Raw genomic sequence first — 13,144 nt, 5'->3', positions numbered from 1 at the left:
GCTCATTCCTTTAATGATCACACACTTTTGTATGGTGATGATAAGCACCAGGTAAAGAGCTGAGGACTCAAGGGAGGAGAGTATGATGGTAAATCAGACACAAATTCAAATTGTAAGTAGTCTGTCTAGAGAGCTGAAACCAAGCATAACTAACCAACTGTGATACGAGTTCTCTTTTGTTACCTGCTTGTTCTGTGCCAGGCACTTTATATGACTTAACTGACCTCGTATTTCCTACGACACTGTCCAGAAGGGGTTATATATGTCCATTTTACAGATGAGGTAACAGAAAAAAAAATGGTATTCACTAGGTTACCTAGCAAATAGTTGAGACGCAGCTCAAACTAAGATGTATTTGACTCTAAAACAATTCTTTTCTTTTTCCACTATGAGGCATAGTTTCCATTTTCTCAAGATTTCTCTTCTGAATTAATAATTCTACATGAAAAAGAAAGCAAAGGGCAAGATGCAAGGGGTCAAATTTGCCATATGTGCTCTCCTCAGCCTCTCTTTGCAAAAGGCTGCTCACCCGTATACCTGTTCACTTGTTCACCTGCTCACCTGGTCACCTGCTCATCTGTTGTCAGCTCTTGAAAAACAGTTTGTGGCACTTAGCAGATGTATTTGTTTCCTGGTGTTGCTGTTACAAATTACCACGAACCGGATGGCCTAAGACAGCAGATATTCTATCAAAATCCATAATGAAGGTTTGGCAATTTCTTGCTCTCTCTGAAGGGTCCTGGGTGGGTCTCTTCCTTGTCTCTTTCTGACAGCTCTTGTCAGTCCTTGGTGTCCCCAGATTCCAGCTCATGATCCCAGTCTCCGCTTCCCCGTCACATGGCACATTCCCTGTGTGTCTGTGTCTCTCCTCTTTAGGACACCGGTCGTTTGATTTAGGGCCCATGCCAATCCAAGATGACCACTTTTTAACTAATTACATCTGCATCGACCCTACCCCCAAATCAGATTTGTGGTTCCAGGTGGACATAAATTTTGGGGGGTGACTTATTCAAACCCCTGCAGTGTAATAAACAAGTGTAATGAACTCTTGCTGAGTGAGACACTGAATGAATATCCTGTAATCTGCGTGTCCTGGGCTCCTCATGCAAAGACACGATACGATGGTCCATGGAATGCCGACTGTGGCCATTTGATTGAAGAAATGAGCCTGATTTGTCCAGACTTAACTGCATCCACACCTGTGAGCCTGGTCTCGTCTGTGGCGCTTGCTCTGGACAGTGAAACATTTGCAGACACAATGCACCAACTTGGACATGCTCGTGTGTTAGGACTGGTTTGCTGTCCTCATCTGAGCCTCCAGAAGACACATCTCCCAGGGGATGAGTGGCCGTGTGGACTTTGAATGGCTATTCTAGTTTATTAAGAATATTCACACACATACAAGTCTATGCCTATTTCTATATCCTGCTGACTTAGAAATTAACCTTCTTATAATTTTACTGAAGTCCTCCAAGTAGAGACATGGAATTAACGGTACATGACCCATTTAAATTTTAATTATTCTGATTCTTAAATGCATTGCACACAATTTCTAAGATGGGAGATTTTCACAGAATTACCATTTTGAGATTCATTCACTGTGAATAATTCTGAAATGCATCCACTTTCTTGCCCAAGGGATTGTCGTACACAAAAGAGAACATTTACCCTGCTGTCGTCAGATGACATTTAATTCTGTAAACACGTGCATTTGCTCAGTTACAGAAGGGAGCATTCTTGATTCCTCTTTTAGTAATCTCAAGAATAAGCACTTCTTGTAAAAACCACATTATACAATGAATAGAAAATATAATTCAAATTTCATCACGTGGAAATTTCAGCATATCCTTTAGGTACTAACATTTCCCTAAAAGACAACACTGTCTTAGCAGATAAAAAATGGTGTCTGCAAAAGTCTAACATAACTGATAATGTTAACAAGATTCATCTAGTTAGTAAGGTATTTGCAGCAAGCACAATTTTGGTGAAAGTAATTTTTGGAGGTTTAGTCCTTTTCTGGAAATTTTTTTACAGACAAAGCCAAGATGCTTCATTGAAGCCTGAACACTGCTTAGGTCTCCATGGATGACTTCTTTTTTTTACTGTAACCAGAGATCAGCTCCATCAAATTGCTAGAATGAAAAAATGACAGAGAAAACGCACATTCATTGCCATGAAACTTTTCTCAGGGAGAAAAGTTGACTCATGGAATCAAAAGAGGCATCCAGACTTTCTGACAAGATTAGAATTCAAAAAAGTCACGTCCCCACCTCTGGGGAAGCCCAGAGGCAGGCACACTGCCCTTTGGGTGCATTCAGTTTGGGGACGTCCCTGCCAAAGGGCAGCTTCATTGGAGCTGCTCTGCCCTGGCTACTCTTTGTTAGAGGGCCTTGAAAAATCGCCTTATTAAATAAGCAATGTTTGGAGCACGCGTTCAATCTATTTATCTCCTATTGCAACTAACGGCTTGTCTACATACGTAGGAGTTTGTCTAAGAAAGGTGTTTTCACATAGTTTTACCGTAAAAATGATTTCTGCAAAATGACATCCATGGAAAGTTATTTTTCTCTTTATCAATCTTGTTCACCCTTTTATGCGAAAGGGGCAGTAAAGAACATCTTGTGTTTTGTTTGTTTGTGCTGTGTTTGGATCAGCTTAGTGCTGCCTGAATATTTGATGCTCTAAGTGCTTGTGGCTGGTACCATTGTGGGGCTGGGACGTGGTTCTTTCTGATTTCAACAATCCCATCTGTTCAAGATAAAACTTCTGTTTTTCCTGACGTTTTGGCTGGGGAGGATGTTGAAGCCAAACCTTGGAAAATGCTTACTTTGTAGCCTCTTCCTGAACTCTAAACCACTGGCATGGGGCCTCTGCACACCATCTTTCTGCAACTGGGGTCTCTGTGACCCACAGGAGGCTGGATTCTGGTTAAAAGATGAGGAAATGGACACTGCAGGCAGGCAGTCGACTGGTCCAGTGTGATAAAACCAGTAACACATGGACAAGCATCGAAATAGTGGTTGCTACAGGCAGCACTGAAGTCAGAGTGAGCATCCGATATCCAAGAGAAACTCCACTCCTTACCAGGTTGTATAATGCTTTCATAAAAGCATGTTTATAGGGAAGCTTCAAGATGGCGGAAGAGTAAGATGCGAAGATCACCTTCCTCCCCACAATACATCAGAGATACATCTACACGTGGAACAACTCATACAGAACACCTACTGAACGCTGGCAGAAGACCTCAGACCTCCCAAAAGGCAAGAAACTCCCCACGTACCTGGGTAGGGCAAAAGAAAAAAGAAAAAACAGAGACAAAAGAATAGGGACGGGACCTGCACCAGTGGGAGGGAGCTGTGCAGGAGGAAAGGTTTCCGCACACTAGGAAGCCCCTTCGCAGGCGGAGACTGTGGGTGGCGGAGGGGGAAAGCTTTGGCGCTGTGGAGGAGAGCGCAGCCACAGGGGTGCAGAGGGCAAAGCGGAGAGATTCCCGCACAGAGGATCGGTGCCGACCAGCACTCACCAGCCCGAGAAGCTTGTCTGCTCCTCCACCGTGGGGCTGTGAGCTGAGGCTCAGGCTTTGGAGGTCAGATCCCAGGGAGAGGACTGGGGTTGGCGGCGTGAACACAACCTGAAGGGGCTAGTGCGCCATGGCTGGCTGGGAGGGAGTCCGGGAAATGTCTGGACCTGCCAAAGAGACAGGAGACTTTTTCTTCCCTCTTTGTTTCCTGGTGCACAAGGAGAGGGGATATGTCTGGACCTGCCAAAGAGACAGGAGACTTTTTCTTCCCTCTTTGTTTCCTGGTGCACAAGGAGAGGGGATATGTCTGGACCTGCCAAAGAGACAGGAGACTTTTTCTTCCCTCTTTGTTTCCTGGTGCACAAGGAGAGGGGATTAAGAGCGCTGCTTAAAGGAGCTCCAGAGACGGGCGCGAGCCGCGGCTAAAGCGTGGACCTCAGAGACGGGCATGAGATGCTAAGGCTGCTGTTGCCGCCACCAAGAAGCCTGTGTGCGAGCACAGGTCACTGTCCACACCGCCCCTCCCGAGAGCCTGTGCAGCCCGCAACTGCCAAGGTCCCGTGATCCACGGACAACTTCCCCGGGAGAATGTACAGTGTGCCTCAGGCTGGTGCAACATCACGCTGGCCTTTGCCGATGCAGGCTCACCCCGCATCCATACCCCTCCTTCCCCCCGGCCTGAGCCGCTGAATCAGATGCTCCTTTAACCCCTGTCTGAGCAGGGAACAGATGCCCTCAGGCGACCTACAAGCACAGGGGGGCCAAATCAAAATGTGAGCCCCGGGAGCTGTGTGAACAAAGAAGAGAAAGGGAAATCTCTCCCAGCAGCCTCAGGAGCAGCGGATTAAAGCTCCACAATCAACTGGATGTACCTGCATCTGTGGATTACCTGAATAGACAACGAATCATCCCAAATTGAGGAGGTGGACTTTGGGAGCAAGATTTATTATTTTTTCCCCTTTTTCTCTTTTTGTGAGTTTGTGTGTGTATGCTTCTGTGTGAGATTTTTGTCTGTATAGCTTTGGTTTTACCATTTGTCCTAGGGTTCTGTCTGTCCGTTTTATTGTGTTTTTTGTTTTTTTTAAAAATTTTTTTTGTTACTATTTTTTATTTTAATAAGTTTATTTTATTTTACTTTGTTTTATTTTATTTTATCTTCTTTCTTTCTTTCTTTTCTTTCCTCCCATTTATTCTGAGCTGTGTGGAGGACAGGCTCTTGGTGCTCCTGCCAGGCGTCAAGGCTGTGCCACTGAGGTGGGAGAGCCAAGTTCAGGACACTGGTCCACAAGAGACCTCCCAGCTACACATAATATCAAACAGTGAAAATCTCCCAGAGATCTCCAACTCAACGCCAAGACACAGCTCCACTCAATCACCAGCAAGCTACAGTGCAGGACAGCCTAGCCAAACAACTAGCAAGACAGGAACACAACCCCATCCATTAGCAGAGAGGCTGCCTAAAATAATAATAAGGCCACAGACACCCCAAAACACACCACCAGATGCGGACCTCCCCACCAGAAAGACAAGATCCAGCCTCATCCACCAGAACAAAGGCATTAGTCCTCTGCAACAGGAAGCCTACAAAACCCACTGAACCAACTTTAGCCCCCGGGGTCAGACACCAAAAACAATGGGAACCTGCAGCCTGAGAAAAGGAGACCCCAAACACAGTAAGTTAAGCAAAATGAGAAGACAAAGAAATACACAGCAGATGAATGAGCAAGGCAAAAACCCATGAGACCTAACAAATGAAGAGGAAATAGGCAGTCTACCTGAAAAAGTGTTAAGAATAATGATAGTAAAGATGATCCAAAAACCTGGAAATAGAATGAAGAAAATACAAGAAAGATTTAACAAGGACCTAGAAGAACTAAAGAGCAAACAAACAGTGATGAACAACACAATAAATGAAATCAAAAACTCTCTAGAAGGGATCAATAGCAGAATAACTGAGGCAGAAAAACAGATAAGTGACCTGGAAGTTAAATAGTAGAAATAAATACTGAAGAGCAGAATAAAGAAAAAGAATGAAAAGAATTGAGGACAGTCTCAGAGACCTCTGGGACAACATTAAACGCACCAACATTCGAATTATAGGGGTCCCAGAAGAAGAAGAGGAAAAGAAAGGGACTGAGAATATATTTGAAGAGATTATAGTTGAAAACTTCCATAATATGGGAAAGGAAATAGTTAATCAAGTCCAGGAAGCACAGAGAGTCCCACACAGGATAAATCCAAGGAAAAATATGCCAAGAAACATATTAATCTAACTATCAAAAATTAAATACAAAGAACAAATGTTAAAAGCAGCAAGAGAAAAACAACAAGTAACACATAAGGGAATCCCCATAAGGTTAACAGCTGAACTTTCAGCAGAAACTCTGCAAGCCAGAAGGGAGTGGCAGGATATATTTAAAGTGATGAAGGAGAAAAACCTATAATCCAGATTACTCTACCCAGCAAGGACCTCATTCAGATTTGACAGAGAAATTAAAAGCTTTACAGACAAGCAAAAGCTAAGAGACTTCAGCACCACCAAACCAGGTTCACAACAAATGGTAAAGGAACTTCTCTAGGGGGGAAACACAAGAGAAGGAAAAGACCTACAATAATAAACCCAAAACAATTAAGAAAATGGGAATAGGAACATACATCTCAATAATTACCTTAAATGTAAATGGATTAAATGCACCCACCAAAAGACACAGACTGGCTGAATGGATACAAATACAAGACCCATATATATGCTGTCTACAAGAGACCAACTTCAGACTTAGGGACAGATACAGACTGAAGCTAAGGGGATGGAAAAAGATATTCCATGCAAATGGAAATCAAAAGAAAGCTGGAGTAGCAATTCTCATATCAGACAAAATAGACTTTAAAAAAAGACTATTAGAAGAGAAAAAGAAGGACACTACATAATGATCAAGGGATCAATCCAAGAAGAAGATATAACAATTGTAAATATTTATGCACCCAACATAGGAGCAGCTCAATACATAAGGCAAATACTAACAGCCATAAAAGGGGTAATCGACAGTAACACAATCATAGTAGGGGACTTTAACACCCCACTTTCACCAAAGACAGATCATCCAAAATGAAAATAAATAAGGAAACAAAAGCTTTAAATGATACATTAAACAAGATGGACTTAACTGATATTTATAGGACATTCCAGCCAAAAAAACCAGAATACACATTCTTCTCCAGTGCACATGAAACATTCTCCAGGATATATCATATCTTGGGTCACAAATCAAGCCTTGGTAAATTTAAGAAAATTGAAATCATATCAAGTATCTTTTCTGACCACAATGCTATGAGACAAGATATCATTTACAGGAAAAATCTGTAAGAAATACAAACACATGGAGGCTAAAGAACACACTACTTAAGAACGAAGTGATCACTGAAGAAATCAAAGATGAAATCAAAAAATACCTAGAAACAAATGACAATGAAAGCACAATGGCCCCAAACCTATGCAATGCAGCAAAAGCAGTTCTAAGAGGGAAGTTTATAGCAATGCAATCCTACCTCAAGAAACAAGAAACATCTCAAATAAACAACCTAACCTTTCACCTAAAGCAGTTAGAGAAAGATGAACAAAAGAACCCCAAATTTAGCAGAAGGAAAGAATTCATAAGATCAGATCAGAAATAAATGAAAAAGAAATGAAGGAAACGATAGCAAAGATCAATAAAACTAAAAGCTGGTTCTTTGAGAAGGTAAACAAAATTGATAAACCTTCAGCCAGACTTATCAGGAAAAAAAGGGAGAAGACAAATCAATAGAATTAGAAACGAAAAAGGAGAAATAGCAACTGACATTGCAGAAATACAAAGGATCATGAGAGATTGCTACAAGCAACTATTTCCCAACAAAAGGGACAACCTATAACAAATGGACAAATTCTTAGAAATGCACAACTTTCCAAGAATGAACCAGGAAGAAGTAGAAAATATGAACAGACAAATCACAAGCACTGAAATTGAAACTGTGATTAAAAATCTTCCAAAAAACAAAAGGCCATGAGCAGACAGCTTCACAGGCAAATTCTATCAAACAATTAGAGAAGAGCTACCACCTTTCCATCCCAAAGTCTTCCAAATTATAGCAGAGAGAGGAACACTCCCAAACTCATTCTATGAGTCCACCATCACCCTGATACCCAAACCAGACAAAGATGTCACAAAGAAAAAAAACTACAGGCCAATATCACTGATGAACATAATGCAGAAATGCTCAACAAAATACTAGCAAACTGAATCCAACGGCACATTCAAAGGATCATACATTATGATCAAGTGGGGTTCATGCCAGGAATGCAAGTATTCTTCAATATATGCAAATTAATCAATGTGATACAGTATACTAACAAATTGGAGGAGAAAAACTATATGATCATCTCAATAGATGCAGGAAAGCCTTTTGACAAAATTCAACACCCATTTGTGATAAAAACACTCCTGAAAGTAGGCATAGAAGGAAATTTCCTCAACATAATAAAGGCCATATATGACAAACCCACAACGAACATCATCCTCAATGGTGGAAAACTGAAACCATTTCCACTAAGATCAGTAACAAGACAAGGCTTCCCACTCTCACCACTATTCTTCAACATAGTTTTGGAAGTTTTAGCTACAGCAATCAGAGAAGAAAAAGAAATAAATGGAATCCAAATTGGAAAAGAAGAAGTAAAGTTGTCGCTGTTTGCAGATGACATGATAACATAGAGAATCCTAAAGTTGCTACCAAAAATCTACTAGAGCTGCTCAATGAATTTGATAAAGTAGCAGAATACAAAATTAATGCACAGAAATTTCTTGCATTCCTATACACTATTGATGAAAAATCTGAAAGTGAAATTAAGAAAACTATCCCATTTACCATTGCAACAAAAAGAATAAAATACCTAGGAATAAACCTACCTAAGGAGACAAAAGACCTGTATGCAGAAAATTATAAGACCCTGATGAAAGAAATTAGAGATGATACAAATAGATGGAGAGCTATACCATGTTCTTGGATTGGAAGAATCAACATTGTGAAAATGACTGTACTACCCAAAGCAATCTAGAGATTCAATGAAATCCCTATCAAATTATCACTGGCATTTCCCACACAACTAGGATGAAAAATTTCACATTTTATGGAAACAATAAAGATCCTGAATAGCCAAAGCAATCCTGAGAAAGAAAAACAGAGCTGGAGGAATCAGGCTCCCTGATTTCAGATAATATTACAAAGCTACAGTAAACAAGGCAGTATGGTACTGGCACAAAAACAGAAATATAGATCAAGGGAACAGGATAGGAAGCCCAGAGATAAACCCATGCACATATGGTCACCTTATTTTTGATAAAGGAGGCAAGAATGTACAATGGAGGAAAGACAGCCTCTTCAATAAGATTTGCTGGGAAAAGTGGGCAGCTACATGTAAAAGAACAAAATTAGAACACTCCCTAACGCCATACACAAAAATAAACTCAAAATGGATTAAAGGCCTAAATGTAAGGCCAGACACCATCAAACTCTTAGAGGAAAACATAGGCAGAACAATCTATGACATACATCACAGCAAGATCCTTTTTGACCCACCTCCAAGAGAAATGGAAATAAAAACAAAAATAAACAAATGGGACCTATTGAAACTTAAAATCTTTTGCACAGCAAAGGAAACCATAAACAAGACGAAAAGATAACCCTCAGAATTGGAGAATATATTTGCAAATGAAGCAACTGACAAAGGATTAATCTCCAAAACATACAAGCAACTCATTCAGTTCAATATCAAAAAAGCAAACAACCCAATCCAAAAATGGGCAGAAGACCTCCATAGACATTTCTCCAAGAAGACATACAGATTGCCAAGAAACACATGAAGGAATGCTCAGCATCATTAATCATTAGATAAATGCAAATCAAAACTACAATGAGATAGCATCTCACACTGGTCAGAATGGCCATCATCAAAATATCTAGAAACAATAAACGCTGGAGAGGGTGTGGAGAAAAGGGAACTCTCTTGCAATGCTGGTGGGAATGTAAATTGATACAGCCACTATGGAGAACAGTATGGAGGTTCCTTAAAAAACTACAAATAGAACTACCATACCACCCAGAAATCCCACCACTGGGCATATACCCTGAGAAAACCATAATTCAAAAAGAGTCATGTACCAAAATGTTCATTGCAGCTGCATTTACAATAGCCAGGACATGGAAGCAACCTAAGTGTCCATCATTGGATGAGTGGATAAAGAAGATGTGGCACATGCATACAATGGGATATTACTCAGCCACAAAAAGGAATGAAATTGAGTTATTTTTAGTGAGGTGGATGGACCTAGAGACTGTCATACTGAGTGAAGTAAGTCAGAAAGAGAAAAACAAATACCGTATGCTCACCCATATATATGGAATCTAAAAAAAAAAAAAAAAAAAAGAAAAAAAAATGGTCAGAATACCGTAGGGGCAAGACAGGAATAAAGATGCAGACTTACTAGAGAATGGACTTGAGGATACGGGGATGGGGAAGGGTAAGCCTGGACAAAGTGAGAGAGTGGCATGGACATGTATACACTACCAAATGTAAAATAGATAGCTAGTGGGAAGCAGCTGCATAGCACAGGGAGATCAGCTCAGTGCTTTGTGACCACCTAGAGGCGTGGGATAGGGAGGGTGGGAGGGAGGGAGATGTAAGAGATATGGGGACATATGTATATATATAACTGATTCACTTTGTTATAAAGCAGAAACTAACACACCACTGTAAAGCAGTTATACTCCAATAAATATGTTAAAAAGAAATGTTCAATATGTATAACTGATTCTCTTTGTTATAAAGCAGAAACTAACACACCATTGTAAAGCAATTATACCCCAATAAAGATGTTAAAAAAAAAAAAGAAATGTTCAAATCAGGGTGCAAACGGTGAGATACTGACGTCTGCATGAGAAAAAATTCCTTCCTCTGGGTAAAGAATGATCACAAAATGTTGTAAAACAATATTTTATCATATTGTAATCATCTGTGAACACTTGCTATGAGGCAGCTGTGAACGGTGCTGTTACATGCCACAGTGTATATTATGTCAATGTTACACTGGCCCTGCTGGACAGACACAAATACACCCATTTTCAAGGTGAGAAAACTGAGGTTCAGGAAGGTAGAGTTTCAAAGATCACACTTTGAAAAAGAATAGATACATTTACATGTATAACAATCACTGTGTTGTACACCTGAAACTAACACAACATTGTTAATCAACTATACTCCAATATAAGGTAAAAATTTTAAAGAAAGGGGGAAAAAAAAAAGAATACATGGATTCTCATTGTGGAATCAATTATGGAAGTGAAAAGAGTTATCATAGTCTTATATATCCAGTACAGACCTGTGGAGATTGGGACGAGAAAGCACTAGAATATTTCAGAGTTTTATGTTAGGTGACGTTTTGCTTTCAAGTCAATAAACAAAGAAGAATTGAAACACCAAAACACAACAAAAACCAAAACAAAAATCACACGCCTGGGGGTGCACAGCCTAAAGTTGGACATGTCAGTGGGTCTCCTCATTTCATTCTCTGTGCTATTTTGCTTTACACTTAGACATATATCTTGGTATCCTTTTCACGTTTAATATTTACTCTTAAATTTTGTTTTTTTCCTTCATTTTCCAATGTAATAATAGATGGAAACCAGTAAACCATGACCAAACACTGAGCTTCAGCGAGGTTGGCAAATTGCTGAAGGTCACACAGGGAAAGATAGAACTTGACCCGAGTTCTCTCTGACCATGAACCTCATCAGATGTATCATAGTGTGCCCAAGGCAGCAGGGTCTGCAACGAAATTACGTCCATAGTTTAGGAATATTGGATCCTATGGGGAGGTTATTTTGGCACAGCTTAATTTTGTTGTTTTGCTTTCTCCTTTAGGTGGTGGATTTAGGGGAGAAAGAACAGAAGGACTCAGAGGCAATGAAATTTTGACATTTTTGAACAGCAACTTTCCTCACTTGGGGTCTTCAGTAAATTATTTAAGCTCTCTCACCTCAAGTTCCCCCTCCTGCACCCGGTAACCTCTTTTAGAGTAAGAGCAGTTGCCAGATGACTTTGAAGAAATGTAACATTCCACGATAATACATTCTGCTTCAGGAGGTTGTACTGATGTTTAACGAAAATCAAACGAAATGATCATTGTGGATTCTTCTGCAATCTGATAAAATGGAGAAAATGGCAAAAAAATAATATTCTCAGAAAAAAGGGATTTTTATGATAAAGTAAGTATACCACATTCGTATACAGTATATAGTTATCAGTCTATTTTGGGTTTTTCCCTATTGTGTGCTTATATTTCTTTTCTACTAATTAAAAAAAAAAAACAATGTCAAGCATCACACATTCATATAACCCTTGTAAATCAGGGTAAAAAAAAGAAAACCCAGAATGATCATGAAAACATTAAAAAGAACAGATCGTGACATTTTGTTGAAAAAAAACCACAATGCATTATTTCCTACTCTGAAAATATAAGAGCATCTGATGAACATCAGCACGTGCCATCAGAACGATTGTGCCAGCTTTGTGGGTTGGCTCCTTTTGTTCTTCACACCATCTTGGAAATCACAAGAGCAGAAGTGTTTGGAAGCAAACATTGCCATCCATTATTTGCCTGTGTCCCCACTCATTCTAGGTGTCTTCTAAGTGTACCTCAGCACCACAAAGATACACGTCTGACTTTGAATTTCTAAAGGTAACCGATTAAACGTAATAGGAAGGTGTTTTATAAGAACATATTTTGCTGAGGTCTAAAAGGCATCCCTATAAGCATCTTATGACAACACACTTTAATCACCTGTTCAGGTGTCTACCCTGAAGGTATTCAGCTCATCAAAGAGGATATGGATTTGTACAAAGTCTCTCCAAATTACACATGAGCAAAAAGCCATTCAAAACACCTACATTTCAGCTTTTTAAATAAAATTCATACTCAGGGATAGCGTGATAAAAATGGCTGCATTTAACACATTTCTAGTCTGTTTGTAAACCAATCCAGATCTATCATGATCTACTGAGCATCTGTCTTGAATCAGACTCAATGTTTCCTAGGTCAAAAATGTTCTGAAAAATGGCATCTATTCATGCAACAAATAACGCACTGGGCTCCTATGAGGTCACGGTCAGAGCAGTGATTAGGAAGGTGGGGTGTCTGCAGCGAAAGTACATGAATCCAGGACCCAACCTTGTGTGGGGGGATGTGCCCCTTCACCCCCCCCACAGCACGTTGTGTATCTGCTTCACTATAGCACACACAGCCTTGCGTTTTAATTTTCTGATTATACCTTGGTTGTGAGTGACAAAGAGATTGGGTGTTTCATTTCTCTTGTTTTTATCAGCGTGTCTATGCATGTTTTTATCAGGTGGTCAGTATACTTTCTTAAACAGAAGTTAACTGTATATTATACAGCAAACTTGAAAATCAAGTGTCCTGTAAGCTAGTGGGCTGGGATAGATAAATAATTCCACCTAGATTTTTTCGCTTTCTCCAGAATGGTTTTTAATCTCAATAGCAGTATTTTTTGTAGTAATGTAGAGAAAACTGTTAC

This window comes from Delphinapterus leucas, chromosome 9, assembly GCF_059928025.1.
Source record: "Delphinapterus leucas isolate spDelLeu-1000000601 "Yukka" chromosome 9, BTC_Dleu_Yukka2, whole genome shotgun sequence".
Taxonomy (NCBI): Eukaryota; Metazoa; Chordata; class Mammalia; order Artiodactyla; family Monodontidae; genus Delphinapterus; species Delphinapterus leucas.
The sequence above is the reverse complement of the archived record's forward strand: the minus strand, read 5'-3'. Positions refer to the sequence as shown.